The sequence below is a fragment of the Polypterus senegalus genome, chromosome 8, assembly GCF_016835505.1.
Source record: "Polypterus senegalus isolate Bchr_013 chromosome 8, ASM1683550v1, whole genome shotgun sequence".
Lineage (NCBI taxonomy): Eukaryota > Metazoa > Chordata > Cladistia > Polypteriformes > Polypteridae > Polypterus > Polypterus senegalus.
Window position 1 is genome coordinate 96169926 of NC_053161.1, and position 20202 is coordinate 96190127.

Sequence of the window (20202 nt, forward strand, 5' to 3'; positions counted from 1 at the left end):
AATTTGATTTATTAGTGCTAATACAAACATCGCATTAATAGAAATATTCAAAATAAGGACAACAGTAGCCTGAAAAACAACTTAACAAAACACTTACATATTATTCCTAAATTAATGTAATAGACTATAATTATTAACACCCAAGTCTATACTGTATATTTTTTTTTATTTGTTTTCTTTTAACTAAAAACAATCACTTTCACAGTTTTGACATAACTAACAATCAAAGGAAGATATAAATGGAAATGATAACATAGTATGTCCTGAACTGAAGGTATTATTTCACACCTGTGTTCTAGTCTTTAAGCAGCTGCCTTAACTGTTGATATATGGAAAGAAGGGAGCCAGTTAAGTCTTAGCAAGTACAAATGTGAAAACAAATTTCTTCTGGTGAATAAACACTCAGAAACACATGTGATATATTTAATTGAAAAGTTAAAAAAATGTGTTGAATATTTCTGCATCAGACCCTTTTGCATTCCAAATGTTGTTTGTTTTAATTCATTTCTTGTGCATACTTTTAATTACCAAAATGTATGCACTGTGCAGCTGTCTCTGGGGCAATGTCTGTGGTCACTTAGACTTGCCTCACAGTTATTGTGAAACTGGTCTTCCATGCACTTTAATCTAACTGGAAGTCTCTACACCTCACCCAGCCTAAACTTGAGCATCATCAAAAAATGGGCTCCATGCTGATGTTTGAAATGAGGAATATGGTCTTTTCTGAAGCTCTGGACCAGAAATGATTTGCACTAAGGGCTCAGTTGTTGCCGCTGCCTGATGTTGTTGACCTAGGACTCCAAATGTACTCTGGTCCTTCTGTAAATTGCTGCACCTATAGCTCGAGTCTCTGCTAGCCTCTGTCACCTTACCAGACATTTTATTTTGGTAGATGGCTTAACACATTCAAGTCTGAACATTTATCAGTTACTGTACTTAGTCATTTACATTGTATTTTTAAATGCTCACCGTGTGAGCTATTATATTTTGATAGCATGCTTTACTTGGGGTGTGTGAAACAGAATTTTACTATCTTTGTGACAAATGGCAATAAAGCAATTAAAGTAAACTAAACTGAAGCAACTCAATCAAATTAAAATACACATGTTCAATTAAACAAGCATCCGATTATGAGGAGAAAGTGAGGATCAAGTCACATCAGTAGTCACTGTATCACTCCACTGAGTCTGACAAGTACAGACACAGTGGATTGTGGCAGACAAACTGTCATTTATCTGTTGTAACTCTGGTAATGGTATCTCTTCTCTCTCCTCAGGAACAAAAAGATACATTATGTTCATAATACTTTTATTCTGATAAAAAAGTTTTTAGAATCTAATTTGTAATCATGTCATCTTATTTGACACCATTTGTTCTGGACACTCTGGTAAGCTATCAGCTTATCATTACTTGCTAGTGAGTACAGTCAAACAAGCAAGCTCAAGTCTTAAGAATAGTTTTTTAGGACTCTGATAGGGCAATGCCCAGGATTCAACTCTAGGTAAGCATTTATAACATCTCTTTGGAGATAAGGGTAATGGAATGTAAATGAACATTTTTTATGTTTCCTTAATACAACATATTAAGACAAATGACTGCAAAATATGGCCATATTGTTTTGCTGCTAGAATCCACTATTAATCATGATCTAACGATAAATGACAATTCAGTAAAATGTTTACCAAATCTGACTAACAGGTACTCTCAAGGCCACAAAGAGGTAAGGTGGGAAGTCAGGCGATAGAAAGGTCTTTATGAAAAGAGACAAACAATTTCTGGAAACTGGACACATCCTTTTCATGAAGCATTGCCAGTACCAATTGTTATAAAAAAATCCTTTTTAGTCTCTTAAGTCTCTGTAGTAGTTACTATGTAGTTTCCATGTACACATTCCAATCAGTCATATACTGCCATATTTGTTACAATTGAGCAGTTTAAGCCCTATTTGTGGATCCACAGGCCAACATTTTTCCTTGTTACACCTGACTACTTGTGCTTGAGCAATGAAAAGGCTCATAAATGCATATCTTGGAATACTTTGGTTTCTAGATTCAGTTTTATGTGCTATTTGACTTCCATTATTGAACAGTAAGAATTGTCCCTAAATGTTTTCCATGAAATCCATACTGTTTCTGATTTTAATGGACAGAATATAAAGAGTAAATTCAAGATGGAAAAACATGCTTTTAATTTTGATCACAAGAGAGGGAAAAAGGAATCATGACGCTGATGAACAGAGTGGTTCAATGGTGGCAAATGGACAGATGTTTTACTGGATAGTGATGGCAAAGCAGGTAGTAATCAGGTTTTGATTACTCAGTTTATTAATACCCCATCCTTGTGTACAGACACAAACTTTAGTTAGCACTCAGAAGAATGAGAGTATAGGCTTCAGTGGACAAATTGATGGTACTGCAATACGATTGTGGAATACTCTCTATGGGTATTTTACCAAGCCAAGATCTAAGTGAATCAATAACAAAATCCTAAAGGTAAAAACCTGAATGTGAAAATAATTTCTGTTGCTTTCCTTGTAAAGTGTATCAGTGCAAAGCCTAACAGAGGACACTTTTGAGAAAGTCTAGGGCATTCAGTAAGGATAACATCTAGTAATGAGTGAAATGATTCACACAAAATTGAATCGGAGGCGCTTTGCAAAAAAGTTAGAGAAACAATTGGTGTTTCATTAGAATTGAAAATTGTGCCATTAGTACATACATTGTCGTCAAAAACATTTTTCTGCATGTGCAAAAGCATGGCAAAATTTATTCTGGTGCACAGCATAGAAAGGGGAACCCAGCTAGAAAGAATTCAAAGGTATTCATTTTGGAGATGCTTTGCCACTATAATCCATTGGTCTGGGTTTATGGCCACTAATGAGCACCTGGAAGGATCCTGGTTTGGATCAGCTATGGAATTGGGGGAAGTGAACACAGATGTGTTACCTTTGATCCCAAGTGAGTAGTGTGAGGAGGAATCAGGTGTGAATGTGCAGGGACATGGTGCGAGATGAGAGTGTGTGGAGCAATATTCTTTGCTTTATATAACCCCCCTCAAAAAATTAAATCTCCTCAAAAACCCAATTTTAGGAAGTGATGTGTTTCATAATTGTGAAATTGCTAAATGCTTTCTTTGATTTCAGCTTTTTAAATCAAATCAGCACTTCTCTCTTTGAAATTTCCAAATGAATAAGTACCTCCTTTATAGTCTCTGTAACACTCTGGGAGCTTTTCGACTTCTTCACATGTGAAAGTTTAAGAAATATGTGAATTTAGAGCATTTAGTATTTCAATGTCCTTATATTTTACCTCACCCTTTCCATTCCTAATACACTTCACCTTCTCATTGACTGTTCTTTTATTACTAAAATTTTAAGTATTTCTTTGAGTTGTTTATACATTTTCTACAATATTTTTCTCCAGTGCCTTTAAGCATTTCTAATATTCTTTTTGCTTCCAGACTTTCTTCCACCGTGTGGTTAATGCTAATTGTCTTGTCTTGTTGTAATTGATTATCATTTATCAGAAACAAACCTAAACCTGGCCTGATCTTAAAGTTGCACATGAAAACCTTCCTGAATTGGACCCAAAACCAAATACTTTGTTAGATCCCATTTGGTTTGGGTTACAGATCTCTAAATCTAGATAGCCAATAAGCCATGTAGACAATGATGTGGTGAGTTCATACACTGTATATTTTCAGAACTGAATGAAAATAGTCTGTCTTAAATGTTAAATATGACAGTCTTGCTATGCTATATTTGTACAGCCTTTCTGAAAAGACTGTTCAATATGTTTAACACAGCCTCCTGAGGTGTAGAAGCTTCTATTGTTTATTCTGCCTTTTTTCTGTTTTTTACATCAAATAGGAGGTGGACACTTGTGCTCAAAAGAGATCAATTGGATTCTAAAAGGAGATCCAAACTAAACACTGAGGCACAATTATAAGGGGTGAAAAAACATTAAATTGGCCGAATGGCTGGACTTTTTTAACAAGCACATGAGGGCATTTGGGCCAGTGTGGACAAAGGGGCAGGGGTATCTTCCACTAAAGCCACCCAGCTCTGCAAGTCTCTGCTTTGTATTATTTTAAGAGAAAATGGCAATTGTTTTTGGGAATATCAAATATTTTATATTTTTTGTACATAAATGCATTGAGGGTTACTGAAAATGCAAGTTAAATATGTAAAGTGGCAGAATACTGGGGAAAAAATCTGAATGAATGAATGAATCCCATTGTTCAAAAACTGAAAAATGACTATGATAAAGAATTTTAAATATTGTTTTTTTATCTACTATAAACCATGTTACTAATAAGTTTGGGAAATTACTCAACTGCACCCACATCTGTATACCATATTTTAGTATATCAATTATGACTTTAAACACTGAAACTGATAGTGATAACTTTATTTTACATATAGTATATATTTTACATTATGCTGATGTTAAATGTGGAAAATTATAAATATAAATAGCAAGAGATACTTATAAACAAAATATTACTATGATAAGAGGTCCGTGGAGTAGGGCAGATTTTAATTAAATAACCAACTTTCGAGAGCATGTAGGCTTGAAATGGACACAGGTAGGCACAGGTTGGCACAACTCTGGGGCTGATTGTGGTGCCTGGCTGTCAGTCAGGTGCTGCATTTACACCTCGGAGTGGGCAAAGGGTCACAACTGTGCTCATTCAACCCAATATAAGGAGCCTGCATGGCAGAGATATGAAGAGAAAAGAGAGATCAGAAAGAAATAAAGACAGGAATGAAGGTTAAAGAAAAGCAGAATGAGCGAGAGGAAGTATTGAGAAAAAGCCCATGTTAAAGCTGAATGAAGGCAGATGATTGGGGACGAACCTCAGGGCCATGAGCCTGGGGCTGAACAAAGGAGCTCCTATTGAATACTTCTAGGGAGTAAGAGTGGCCCATTATCTGGTGTGTCACAAGGATGCCAAGGGACTGGTGGTGGGATACAAGTGTGTGGCTCAGTGTGGCACCCAATGGATGGAGCAGGTATGGCAATGGGGACTCAAACTGGGATTTGATGGTTGACTACACCTGTCTGTTCTGCATCTCCTCTGAGGCAAGATCTTGTGTGGGATAAGCAGAGGAGATGTCAGTTTTAAAACAAAGCATGGAGGCTGATTTTTTTAGGAAGAAAAAACTGTCTCTCATTTTTAACCTTGTTTTATTAGATCATTTTTATGGATTATTTATTTATAGAAGAACGTTTGAATCACTGTTTGTTTTTTGATTTTAATAAAAGCATTTATCACTTTTTTGCACCTACCCCTTGCTGTAAGTGTGTGTCCTCATTTGCCAAGCTCAACTCAGTATGACTATCAATGGTTCACATTTCAGAAGCTCCTGAACGAAACAGATCTGGAGCTGACCTGGACTGTTACAGATACTGTATTTAAGTTTCTATTCCGCTAGAGCGTGTCTCTGCCTTCTTGCATAATTTGTAATTTTTTATATTAGCAGTCTGCAAATTGAACCATTCAATGCATAAAATATCTATTTTGTTACAATACTTTTATTTGACAACCCTGGCTTTCAGAGTTTAAACAATAAGAGTATCAAGTTCTTTGGGTTGAAATCCCTTAGCTATTACTCACACTGTCTGCAGTACCAGATTTTTGAAGCAAGTATTTTCACATTTTCTTGCTTGGTCATTGGCAAACATCTAGAATTTGGTTTGTACATTCACATAGAGCAGTAATATCATAGTAATCTGCATGTTTTTGCTGCTCAGCGCCTTTGAGACTACTTAATTAGAATGCTTCCTAACCTTGAAAAACAAGCACAAACAGCTGCAATAACAATGACTTCCATTTTGCGAATACCACATTAACATTTAATTTGCAAGTGGGTACCACAGCTTTCCACCTGCATGAGTTGCAAGTTTAGTGTTTATTTGGCAATTGATGTAAGAGTATTTATTTACGCCTTTGTTATATAATTATAGGCTTGCAAAGTGCGGCGACAGTACTCTCTACTTGTAACAGTTTTAACATTCCATATTTTATTTTAAAACTAAATCCATTGATCGTTATCTGTTTTAACCTCTTATAATAAATTAGTGTGAAGCTTGTAATATTACCTAAACGTTTTGTAGTGTCTGTAAACACAACATCATTCTCAGTCTTCTTGATTCCTGTGTCTTCATGATTCCTTGGTGTTAAGTGTCCCTACGGTTGGGTCTGCTTTTTATTAGACATTAGTGAGATCTGTACTGCCTAAAGAATGAAAACAACTTAATTTGCCCTTTTAATGCTAAAAGGTAATGGACAATGTGCTAGGCAATGGTCACAAATAATTAGAAAGAAAAAAGGTAGATATGGCAATGAAGTGTTTGTTGTTCTGGTGTATTTACATTGTAATTGCTCTATAATTACAGTAATTACTCTAACTACCTACATAACTATAGTGTAAATAGGGATTATCTCCATGTAGTTACTGTTTAACTTGAGCAACAGTACAGATACACAATAAGATATGAAATAAGAATAAGAAATGTGTACATACTGTACCCGTAATATTATTACACGGTAACCATTACTGAGGTAATTACTGTGTTATTAAAGTTTTAGGGCACTTTTATGAAGGAAATGTAAAATGTTGCCAATGTTTTTAAACTACATCAATAAAGATATGATTTACAAAAAGAAAACTCTTTGTAAACTAAATGCACAGGAATAATAAAATAAATATTAATTTTTAACAATAATGGTGGATGGCCAGGGTCCTTACTTGGCTGGCCAGAATGCCTCACTAGTGGAAGGACTGGGAGAGAGAGCTTATTCAGAGCATTACCTCCCCCAGAGCTCTAAAGTTGCAGCCCCCTGGGTTGCAGCGGTGCCTCAGACTTCCACAGGGCTCCATGGGAGTTGGAGTAAGGCTCGCAGCTCTGTTGGGTTCTGTGGGTGCTGCCTGAACTGCTGAGCCCCTTGTTACAGCACTTCCTCCACACTCGGAAGTGCTGCTAGAAGAAGGTCATCGAGAACCTGGAGCGTTTCCAGGTGCCCTATAAAAGGAGCCAGCCACCACTACTCAGAGAGCCAGAGTCAGGAGGAAGGGAGATGAAACTTGCCAGGGGGAGTGGAGGTGAACAGGGAAGAAGAGAAAGAGGGAGGATATAAAAGAAAGTGCTGTGTACGGTCTGTTGGTGCTTTCGGGACATGGGAGCATAAAAAGAGGAGTACAGAGTACATCAGGTAAGCTGATTTGAGTTTCTATTAAATAAAAATGAGCTCTGTATGTTGTTTATCAATGGATATTACTCAGACATGCAAGCAATTTTACTGTGTTTTATTAACATGACAACACGACTACTATTACTACTCAATGATAGTTTGCAGACTGATGAATAAGATCAGTCAAAAATTAGAAAGGAATCCACAAAAATTAACTCTATGAAATTTGAAAACTTCTAAATGAGTATAAATAAAGACTGAAATAGCCACAGAAAATGAATGAACAATTAGCAAAAACTGCCAAAGCATGACAATTTAATCAACATTTAAATGATCGATCTGTTGTTCTCTTTTGTTTATAAATGTAACTTAAGGAATAACTCTCCAAATAATGAATGTAATTCAGAAATGAAACACTTAATTCTTACAATTCAATCTTATCATACAGTTCTAGAGGAATGATCATCAAAATAATTTTGAGGTATACCGAAACCCAGAATGATGCTCAAGAACCCAACGTATTCAAGGATGTTCTAATTTATGCATAATAAACATAATGCAAAAATGAACATATGGAGATTACTAAGCATGAAAAAAGCAGAGATGAAACAAAAAAAATCCACTGTCCATCCAGGCCTTCCAAAACAGGGTGTTTATTCCTGTCTGTCAGGTGGGGTGCCCACTTATCCACCACCCAGTACTGCAATGAAACACTCCACTTTCATCTCTTGTAATTTTTTCCTTTATAATGCCTGTCTTCAAAGTGAAACATTTCTCTTAAATCTTCTGATGTCAAGTTCAATGGACCTCTGACCTTAAGTTTCATTCTGGGATCATTTTTGAATATGATTATTTTAATGGGACAGGAAACGCTAATGTCCAGATGAATCCATCTCCTCCCCCACCCACCATTACTTTCTAGTGGTCTGTAGAAATTCTTTTAATTTACGTTTTATTCCCTAAAACCAGGGTGGCACAGTGGAAGCGCTGCTGCCTTGCAGTTAGGAGACCTGGGTTCACTTCCCGGGTCATCCCTGCGTGGAGTTTGCCTGTTCTCCCTGTGTCTGCGTGGGTTTCCTCTGGGCGCTCCGGTTTCCTCCCACAGTCCAAAGACATGCAGATTAGGTGGATTGGTGATTCTAAATTGGCCCTAGTGTGTGTTTGTGTGTGTCCTGAGGTGGGTTGGCACCCTGCCCAGGATTGGTTCCTGTGTTGGCTGGGATTGGCTCCAGCAGACCGGAGTGTTCGGATTCAGCGGGTTGGAAAATGGATGGATTCCCTATAACCATTCTCCCATTTTTGTGTTGTTGGAGCAATTATGTCCAGGGTACTTACTTTAGACATTAGATATGCCATCCCCTTGCAGTAATTATTTTTCAGCTCAGTTCTTGTCAGTGCCTACTACCTTTCTATAATCTCATACCATCAGTTCTTGCATGCCATGCATGTCCATGTTGGATCACAAACCACACTAGTTATAAGATTTGATGAAATAGATTAGTTGGAATTAACATTAATATATAAAAAGGAACATTTAGTAATAGAAGATTGGGTTTTACGTGAGTGTGTTGAATTTCATATGTTATGCTTTCTTTCATTGTGTCACCCCAAATTAAATTATAAAGTTTAAAAAATCTCTTCAGGGGTTTTGGTGTTTTTTACTGGTGGTGGTGTATGTGTGTGTGTGTGTGTGTGTGTGTGTGAGGTGGGGGGGGGTATATCTTTTATTATTTAAAGATAATTCAGGGATGAGAAGAGCTGCTGTATCCCAACTCCTGGCTTGGGTTCATTCTACTAAAGGACTAAGGACTGTACTAAGGACTGTCTATGGAGTTTGAAAGTTCTCCTTACATCTATGTTAATTCTTTTTTCATAAACTGCAATTTACTCCCAAAAACATTTAAGTTAATTGGAAGGCCAAAATTGTCCCAGTATAAGTGATAGTGTGGGGGTTAGGGATTTGCTCCACAATAACCTAATATTCCTCTCCAGGGAGCTTTTTGCCTGTTGCCAAGAAAGTTTCCAGTTTAAAGCAACTTGTAATGTAATAAGTATTTTCAGGAAATGGATGGATACCAAAAAAAATCAGAACTACTTCCTTAGATAATTAAATGAAAAATGATGAGTTTTGTAATGATGTGATTATATCTGAATCAAGAAGTCAAATGATATTTAAAATATGCTTTCATCAAATAAGGGAGAGGATGGGAAATGATTATTATGTTTGAAAGTTACAGTACATGAGTCAGTATTTGTAAATTGGTAAAGTGTTAACTTAAAAATTATTTTTGGTGTCAACTAGTATTAAAGTTTGTGAATTTACAACTTGAGAAGTTCTGGAAAAACAGCATAGCTTTTATTATAAAGTAATAGATACAGTAAATTCCAGGAAGCTGTTTTTAATGGACAATACTTCATATGTCTGAGGTCAATTATTTAGTCATAAAAGGTTTTTAATGTACTCTAAACTCTTGGGAGCTCTAAAGTATCAATAAAGCTGTTTAAAGGCTAAACAGATGTTTAGCTTATAGATCACTTCCTTTCTTCTGTCTTAGAATATGAAAAAGACATTGTATGTTGTTATAATAATTATTTACAACACGAGTAATGGTTATGAATGAAAAATGCTACAAGGTGTGTATAAAAATGACCCTTAGAACACAATCTTACATTTGTCTTCTATCATTAAATTGCTCCACAAATGTTCAATTCATGTGTCCCAGTTTAATTATAACTGTATTTATGTTAGCAAAAGACTGGTAGGCATTAATATAGTGTTACCAAAGAGTGTGAGCTGCTCTTCAGGTTTTATGCTGTATAGCACAGTAAATTTTCCTAGTAAAAAGAATATTTCACAAAGAACTGGTTTTGATTTAGGATGGCTGAATGTATCATAGTATTTTAAAATGAAGGTCTTTCCCACATGTATCTTGAATAATAACTTCTTAGCCTGTCATGTTATATCATTTAATTCAGTGGGTTTTATAATGTCAGATGAAAGTATGCATGATTTATTCCATAGGTTATATTCAACAGTTATGTGACACATCTGAAATATATAGTACAGTATACATTTATATATTGGTGTATAAATCTTAAGTATCTCCCCTAAGCAGATGAATCTTTAGACACAAAGTCTATATATTTATGATACTGGAGCGTAGTTTAAAAATGTTAACAGAAAGCTGCTAAGTGATACAACAGAAATGAGTACATTGGTCAAATCCACTGTGCCTTTTATGCTCTAAATATGTCTTCTCCCAATCATTTGAGGTTACTTTTCATTCATCTATTCAATTTCTTTTTTTTTCTTTTGGAAACCAGAACATTGTAATGGCATGCTAGTCAAACAAATAATAATAACATAACAGATAAAGCATTTACTACAAATCAATACTGAGAAAACAAAGGAAAAATAGTAATACAAAGGAAAAAAAAACAAGATTCAACTCCTATTATCCAGGAGAAGAAGACAAATAAAAGAGACACAACAAGAGACACAAGCAAATAAATAAATAAATAATAATAATAATAATAATAATAATAATAATAATAATAAAAAAATCATCTAACATTTTCACTACAATAAAACATTCAAGTAGCACAGGAGCATCAATCACAGGTTGAATATGCTTATTCTAAAAAAGTATTAATGAATTCATGCTTTTTTAAAAAAAGTTTTAGATAAAAACTCCAGTGTGAATTTGATTGTTTCTAAGTTGAGATAATATACAATATAGAATGTCGCATACCCACTGACTTATAGAGTTGTGAGTTGGGAACCTTCCAGTTAAGCAAGACAAGTCTGTGTTTTAGGAGTGTAGTACAGGATACTGCAATCGATTTCTCTCCATGCACTTTAATGCTACCTATGAGTACACTAAATATTGCTGTTAACGGATTAGGAGTGATTATAACACCAAGGCTGTTTGAGAATTATGTACTGTAAAGATTTTTGTCCTAAATTTATATTCATTTAGTGTCCAAAACATGGCCTTCTGAAGCTAGCGCTGGGTGGGTTCTTGTCCTGGGTATATTTTAGACAATTTTAGACAAGATAAATGTGATCAATGGAAGACCTTGAAGTGAATTATGGAATGAATGCTTAACATATTTTATGTATGGCTGAGTTTGACTTCTTTTCTCAGATGTCGTCTGAAAGGTCCCTTTCCCTAGGATCCCTAGGACCCTTCCCTGGGATCTTTGATGGGTAGATTCTTCATCAATACTAATCTTCATCAAGACTAACCAGCATAGATTTTAGAATACATGTGGGGTGAGATGTGACATATTGGATAGCTTTCTTTTAACAGAATTTCTAATTTGCATATAGAAAAAAGTGGTTAGCTAAATTAGGAGTTTAATTGTTCATAAGACTCAAAAACGCTGTCTATGTAAAGATCTCTGAATGTCTTAATCACTAGAGAATAGGAGCAACAGATTAGAGCTCCTCTACCTTGAAATGTGTCCTATATTGGTTTCATATTTTAAATAACTAGTAGATGACTGGATTGCTGATAAACTGATAAAAGTATTGATTGGAGCGTAAAGCAAGGCATAAAAGGATGATTTAGAACAGAATTTGTTTTTCATTGCAACCTAGTGTGTATTAATGAATTTCTGCAAATTTCCTTTATTTTATCATGCGTATATTTGCTGCTAAGTAGTATAACTGAAAGTTAGGTGGTTCCAGGCCACCTTTAACTTTATCTTTGTAGAGCTGCTTTAATGCTTGGCAGAATAAGTGGGGTAGAATTTTACTTTCTTCGGCTTTAATGAACATTGTTATTAATAACTGAGCCAACTTAGCTTTTTTATTAAATTCCACTAGGTAGCCATATGGACCTGCCTCTTTCCCACTTTGGAGTGAGCTTATGTCACCCTATATTTCTAAAAGAGTCAAAGGTTTATCAAGTATAGGGTGGTCCAGATCTAATTATGTAATTTTCATTATGCTATAACTTATTAAGTTTATTACATAGAGAATTCATTCCAAAATGGCGGGGAGACGGTTGTCAGTCAAACAGCGGGTGCGATGTGTTCGCCTTTTCATAATTGCATAATTAGATCTGGACCACACTGTACTTCTGAATTAAGAATATTGAGCTGCAGTACTTGTATTTTATTGAATATAAGGACTTATGATACTCTTTAAATTTGTCTCTTCATGCTCCCTGTTTTAATTTAGAGGTGCATTCTTCATTTCTATTATATCATTGTTAACTTCATGCTTATGGATTTGTTGAGCTAGAATCTTATTAGCCTTCCATCACTATTCATAAAAATTATGTTACAATTTAAAAATGTGTTGCTTATTTTCACTTGTCAACAGATTAAATACTGATTGTAAAGCCAGTCTTTTATAGAGAACCTCATTAGAAGGTCTCGTATTTTAATGATCTGGAAATCTCTGTAATGAGTTCTGACATATTCCTAGTCTCTAGTTTGTTTTTATGAGAGAGACATAAAAAGCCTTAATCATTTCCTACAGTGTTCTAGTGGAAATCACTAAGGTGGCATTGACCTTAAAAAATAATCAATTAGATTAGAAATGAATTGTATAAAGTTTTCGTCTTCTAATGGGACTGGGGTAAAGATGACAATAATGAGTTGAGTATGAAGGGCGTAGTAATGTAAGCTCCAAAATAAGAGGAGCTTAATCAGAGATGAAAGTAGCAACAATATTTGATAGTGGGCAAGAAAATGTTATCAATAAAGAAATAATCAGTTACTGAGTTAATATGATGTATGGTGAGAAGAAGAAAATTTCAATATAAAAATCATCATGGTTCTGACTGTAATCTGTAAAGGACTTTATAATTATCTTTGCAGTATTAGATGTTATAGTTGCTGTAGTGTAAGACCTATCCGTCTGGATTTAAAACACAATTAAAATCTCCAACCATTATAATGTCATGTTTGTGTATTTCAAGAACCGGTGCAATAATATTTTTAATTAATTATCTGTCCTTCACATTAGGTGCATTTATATTTACCACAATACCTTTAGAATGAAATACGTTCACTGCCACCATAATGTAGTACCCTTCAGGTCTTGAAACTACATCTGCTGCTAAAAATAGGATTGTTTTATGGATTAGAAATCCCATACCTCTGTTTTTTTTATTATAGCTGGAATTAAATATTAGGACATTCTAGTCTCTTTTCAGTTGAAATTAAATAATCTAAATAATAATATTTTAAATAATTATTTTATAATTTAAAAAGTCTCTCACCTTACACTCCAAACTGTATCCTTAGATCTTCAAAAAAGTGTGAAATCCAAGAGCTAAACTTAAATGAAGTAGTGAGGCAGTCCTCTGCTGTTATGCACCTAAAATCTGGAATAGCTTACCAATAGAAATTCGCCAGGCTAATACGGTGGAGCATTTTAAAAAAGTGCTAAAAACCCATTATTTTAACATGGCTTTTGCAGTGCTTAATTTTACTATAACCCTGATATACTGATTATGCATTTAATTATTGTTTATATCATGGCACCGTAATCAGTACTAACCCCTACTTTCTCTGCTGTTCTTTTTCAGATTTTCTGTGGTGGCGATCTGCTCCACCAGCACCTGATCAAGGCACCATGCTGTCCCTACATTGATGGATTGAAGGTCAGAGGTCTGCATGGCCATCATCATCTTAATTCTTCCACGTGAAGCCTGAAAAGCATTAGGACAGATTCAGATCATTTATGTTAGGTAGAATCCCCAGTGAGGGCTGGGCTGTCTCACGGCCTCAGAACCCCTGCAGATTTTGGTTTTTTCTCCAGCTCTCTGAAGTTTTCTTGTTTTGTTTTGTTTTTTCTGTCCTCCTGGTCATTGACCTTACTTTATTCTTTGTTATTTTGTACTGCTTAATCTAGTTTTTATATTTTTCTTTCTTTGTCTTGTAAAGCATTTTGATCTACATCATTTGTATGAAAACATGCTATATAAATAAATGTTGTTGTTGTTGAAACTGGTCTCTACTTGTCAGTTGTGTTTCCTATATAAGCACAGTCTTAGCCTTTAAACCTGTGAGATGGGAGAATATTTTTTTCTCTTTAGGTTGTGATTGAGACCTTTGCCATTCCAGCTTACAAAGTTCATTGATCATTAGGGAATATTTTTTAAAAGCAATGAGTTATTTCACATTTCAGCTTTAACGGCAATTTCAAAAGTTTATTGCTGGCTGTTGTGGTTAATAAGCTAGCACATAAAATTCCCAGTTACAACTGAAAGAAATATGGAAATAATAACTGTCTTTCCCTTCTTTCCCCCTCCCCATCTTGTCATTTTTCAACCTAGTTTTCTAATTGGGGATTGCAAGAAGTTGATACCTATCCTAAAAGATGAAAAAACCTAGAAGAAGTAACAGTCCATACCAACAATGCATTTATTTATAAAAAAAGTACTAAAACCTTTGAGAATTTTCAGGCTCTACACTAAGATCACTAACAAGTATTAGATCATCTGTGTCAAACTCAGTTCCTGGAGGACAACAGTGGCTACAGCTTTTCATTTCAGTTGCTTTCTTAATTGTGAGATAATTGCTGCAGCTAAAACACAAAAAATACTTTGCTTTGCCAAGCCATATAATTTAATAAAGTAACACTTAACATTAACAGTAAAATTGGCTTCTAATTGTAAAATTGGTTTTACAGAGAAAACCTGAAGCCAATGCAACTTTTGGTGGGAGATGCTGAAGCAGCACATTACTTATTGTGAAATGATTATAGAAAATAAGCAAAACAGATTTGAGAATCTTGACAAGTCAGTCAATTAAAATCAGTTCAATAAAGTACGGTATGTTCCTTTAGAATTAGCACAATTGGCTACTAATTAAGAAAATGGCTAGAACAAACATCTACAGCTACTGCAGCCCTCCAGAGTCTGAGTTTGAGACCCCCATATTGCAGTCTCTCTTCCAGCAGTTGAAATTGAAGAAAGATACAGTCAATCAAGTTGCTTGTGAACTTAAGTCAAACTAACAGATGGTACTGTTTAATTGTGTCAAAAATATAAGTTAATGACATTCTAGTTGCACACTGACCAGTCAGATCAGGAATTACTGCTTGTGCCTATAATTGTTATGGGAATACATGTCATTAAAGGCAACTAGAGGATGTTGGATTGGTCAACTGGCTAACCTTGGCCTTCCATACTGCTGCTGTTATGATTTTTACATTTTATTAATGTTTTGTGCCTTTCCTTTGATTTTTTTTGTGGTCTATGGGCAGCTAAACTGGATGTTCTATACACTGAGAATCTGATGTTAGTATTAGTTTATCTCAATATAACTTCTTTTTATTGACATCCTGTGACACCAATTTGGATTACTGTATTATCGGGCACCACTATTTTGTGGTAGGAGTGCAGTTAGAGTGTCAGCCATTGCCAAGGCAATGCACCCAGAGTTCTATGGGAGTGTTCAACGCATGTCATCATCAGTTTAACCTATATGTTCTGGTTGTGCCAGTCTCACTTATCCGTGTTCGAATAAAAATGCTTAAAGTACAGTTCTGTGTAACTTTCTTATCTCAGTATTTTGACTTCCTTTTTATTTCTGATTCTCGTCCTATGTTTCTGGCTTGGAGAAAGTTTGGTTTGTGTTTTTGGTATTGCCCATTGCTTATATTTTTTCGACTTTGCTTCATCTCCTGATCCTTTAGTTAAAATCTTTTTCACTGCTTCAGCTCAGAACAGCTGGAACAGACCTCAGCAAGTATAAATTTTCTCTGTCTAAAGCAATCTCCCTGACGTCTGATCAATGATTGACTGACAGTGTATTTATTTTATGATTCTGTGTTTTAATGTTGTTGCAATTAATTGTTATTAATTACATGATGCAATTAATTAGCTAATAATCAATTCCCAGCCCCTACATATATATATATATATACATATATATATATATATATATATATATATATATATATATATATATATATACACCCTATATATATATATACACAAGACATATACTTGTACCTACTTTAGGCCATATGAAATAAAAAAGAAAAAATCTGAAAAGGCCTGTGGCCAATCAGCAACACTTTATATTGAGCAATAACAGGTCTGTAAAGTCCTTAGATGAGTGTCTGTCTGGTGCCGTGAGGTGTAGGTAAGCTATTTTACTCTTTTTATGACTCGAGGCTGGGGATGGCATTTGTTTTCAATAAATGAAAAATTCCTAGTAAATGTGGGTCATAAGCTTGTACTGCTTAATCACATGCTCTTTGTACACACTGTTCATCGCTACCACTGATTCCATAGTTATGTCCTCCTACCGGCAATTCTGAGATCGCTTGTGGTCTCTGCTAGAGCTTCAATAAGATGAGTGAACTTGACTAAATAGAGGAAGTAAAAGTCATAACAAAGTTGCTGTAGGTGTACCTCCAGAGAGATCATTACCGAGCCTTGAAGGTATGACAGCAGAGGGCTGGCCTTTCTGCCTGACCCTGTCACCCCCTGCTGGTCCTGACCTAGCTCAGCACCCCAGAGTCAGTGAGGTGCATAAGACGGGACTCCAGAGTGGATGCATTGTGATGAGCATAGCTGATTTTCGACAGTTTATGGTAACTGGTAAAAGAGTATTGTGAATTGAGTCCTCTAGAACCTTGCCCAATTATTTCAACAGGATCAGAGCTCCTGTAGCATTTGTTTTTTTCAGAAAAGTAAACCACAGAAATAATAAAAAATTGGTTGTGTGTACGTGTGAGTGTATGTGTGTGTGTGTGTGTATAGAAGTGAAGGTCTGTGATTTGGCTTGCAAATGTACTGTATAGTTAGAAATCCAGAAGGGTAGAAAATGAATCACATATCTTAAAATAGCCTTTTATTTCTGAGATTTCGCCACCTATCAGGTGTCATCACGATAGGAAAATGATTAAATATACAGGAATCAAAGGCGATATACTGTATATCAAATGAGGAAGATGGGGTGTAGGTGATTGTAAAAGAGAAAAAGAGATGGATCAGTAAGTAATACATACATATATTATATACTGTATATATATATATAGTGTATATATATATATATATATATATAGTGTATATACTGGTATATACTGTGTTTATGCATTTATTTTAATTGTGCATTCTCACTTATTAAAAAATTTAATAAAGCATTATAAATGAGTAAAACAGGACAGTATATGCATTTAAAATTTGAGCCTGCAGCATGCCAGCTCCTCAGCAGGAGTGGAAATTCAAAAAGCACCAGTAAGCTTGTCAATTCACAGCTAACAATGTTATTGCTATGCACAGACAGACAATCATGTTGACAGAGTACTAAACAAAATCATCTTTAAACTGTAAAAAAAAATTACATTTTCTGTATATATTTTTATAAACAAATTGTCCAAGAAATGCAAACACTGAAGGATAATTAAACCTTTTTGTTTAATAGGTTCATTTTAATAAAATGATTACAATAAATATCTAATCACAAATGCAGCTAATCCATGTGCAAGTATGTTTTGTGAAACAAATTTTGGCTGCTATGTTGGCTTTTAGCTTTAGCCTGAAAATGTTCAATAAAAATGATTTCTGACATCATGGACATACTGTTCATTATATAATCTGCTAGCTTTTGCAAGTTATGTTTGCTTTCCCATTTTCTGTACTGATTTCAGTTTTGCTTCAGTATAGTACTTTCTAAGTTTCTGAGAAGTGCATACTTAAATCTGTTACAGAAATTACTTTATACATGTTTAAAAATAAACGTTTCTATTTTCCAAATTATGCAAATTATGTCTTACATTTAGCACTTTCTACACTGAGAATATATTATTACTGTCTATCTGTGACATTGATATAGGTAGTACACTGCACCCATCAAAAAAGATTCAGATAATGAATGGAGGTCAGTCCTTGAAAAGATAAACTGTTCATAAATGAGTGTGAGATGCGATGCAGCTCCACTCAGACACTGTCTCATCTTGCTCAGCTGAAAGAACACCACCCTACCATAACACAACAGGAAAGAAATGAGAAATATATAAAAATTCAATTCACTTCATGAAGTGCAGTTCACAGGTTTTTAGAACCTGATAGACACTTATTTATGTTGTCTTCAATTAATCAAGAATGCTAACTTATTGCTATTATTAACATTTTGCAGTTACTTCATATTAAATGTCTCTTTCTTTACTTTTTTAAACTGATGAAGGAGGTGGGCATCAGGCTTAATTTGAAAGTATGTAAAGCTGTATGTTTTACTGATTTGTAATTGGCACATTGTAAACCAATCCTTAAAATCAATAAATTATAAAAATATAAAATCATTAAGCAGGTTTAGTAGATAAATGGATATAGACTAAAGACATAATTCATGCTTAACCGGCTTGGAACAGTAGATTTGGATAAAAAGACCTTGATGCATGCTATAAAGTGAGTCACACTTCAGATAAAAGCATGGACATTATATTATTGGCCTAAATTTGTTTATTGGCGGTAAGTAAGTAATATCATACCTTAAAGAATAATCTGCACTGGTGACGGGAGATGTAAAGTGTGACCTTAAAATCTTATTCAAGTCAAATGTTTAGACAGAGGAATACTTAATTATGTCACTCATTCAGTCATTTCCCAACCCGCGACAACACAGGGTCACGGGGGTCTGCTGCAGCCAATCCCAGCCAACACAGGAACAAATCCTGGGCAGGGTGCCAGCCCACCGCAGGGCACACACACACACACCAAGCACACACTAGGGACAATTTAGGATCACCAATGCACATAACCTGCATGTCTTTGGACTGTGAGATGGAAACCCAGCCACCTAGGGGAAACTCATGCAGACACAGGGAGAACATGCAAACTCCAAGCAGAGATGACCCAGGAAGCGAACCCAGGTCTCCTAACTGCGAGGCAGCAGCACTAACACTGCTCCATCATGCTGCCCACTTAATTATGTGCATATGTAATTATTTAAGTAAATATTTACTTATGTAAGATATATTGCTCAATGAATCCCATTGGGCACTGTGGATTATTGTTTGGACTGAAGACAGTCTTCAGTAAGACTCTGAGCAGTAGTCCCAGTAATATTCAGAAACTGAAAAAAAGCTTTAAAATGTGCAATATTTTTAGTTAAAGATCCACTTCTGAGACAAATATAATCAATTAAATATTCATTAGAAAGTAAGCATGACATTGCTGTGCCCTTTAGATAGAATCCTTTCACTTTTATACCATTCAGATTGCCAGAAAGACCACTAAGGTGCCGAAGATGCAAAGACAGAGCACTGATGAGAACCACCTGCTTTTTTGTGAGTTATGTTAATATTAATGAAAACTCAGCTGGATAAAATACTAACCTATCGTGCTTTATTCAATTCGTAACAGTGAATAATAATTACAAATAATGTATTTCTATTCTACAACTGCAGCACCTTTAGCTTGCAACATTAAAGCTATTACTTCAAATACTTAAGTGAGTGTGAATAAAATGAGCAAATGGTTGAAAAACTCGTATCCAGTAAGTTCAGAAATAGACACATGGCAAGCAACAAGCTTGGCCTCTTGCAGAACACTGTGGACTAATCATAATTCATCCCAGCTCAGTTGACTGTGTTCTTCCTGAAGCATTAAAACAAAATGGAGGATCTCAAAGCATGACTTTACCCACGACTTTCCCCATTTCCTGGTTTCTGCACTTTTTTTGGTTATGACCATGGACTCCATGGAAATGGGCAGAACATATATGTCCAATACTGATTTTCTGAACTGACACTGCTCACCACCTGCCATTTCGCACCCTTCCATCAGGCAGTGTTCAACTTGTGGGATTCTGGGAGCAGTGAAGTGGTATTTTGTTTGCTGTCAACTAAGCAGATGAAACTAAGAGACTGGGAAATAGGGTTTTAAACACTGTGACACAGAAATATAGATGCCTTTTGTACTTTCCACCCACCTGTTGGGGTATAGGTATGTGACAGCAATTCTTCTGTGTGCGGATCCACTGATTTAGGCTATCTGATAACAGAATGCATTTGCACTTGAACAATATGAT

At 35.3% G+C, this 20202-nt stretch overlaps 1 protein-coding gene across 5 annotated transcripts in view; it reads right to left on the bottom strand.

Annotated features, from left to right (window-relative positions):
* LOC120534140 (protein piccolo-like) overlaps positions 1-20202 on the bottom strand; it is a 215814-nt gene that overhangs the window by 152404 nt on the left and 43208 nt on the right. The gene's annotated exons all lie outside the window — the stretch shown is intronic.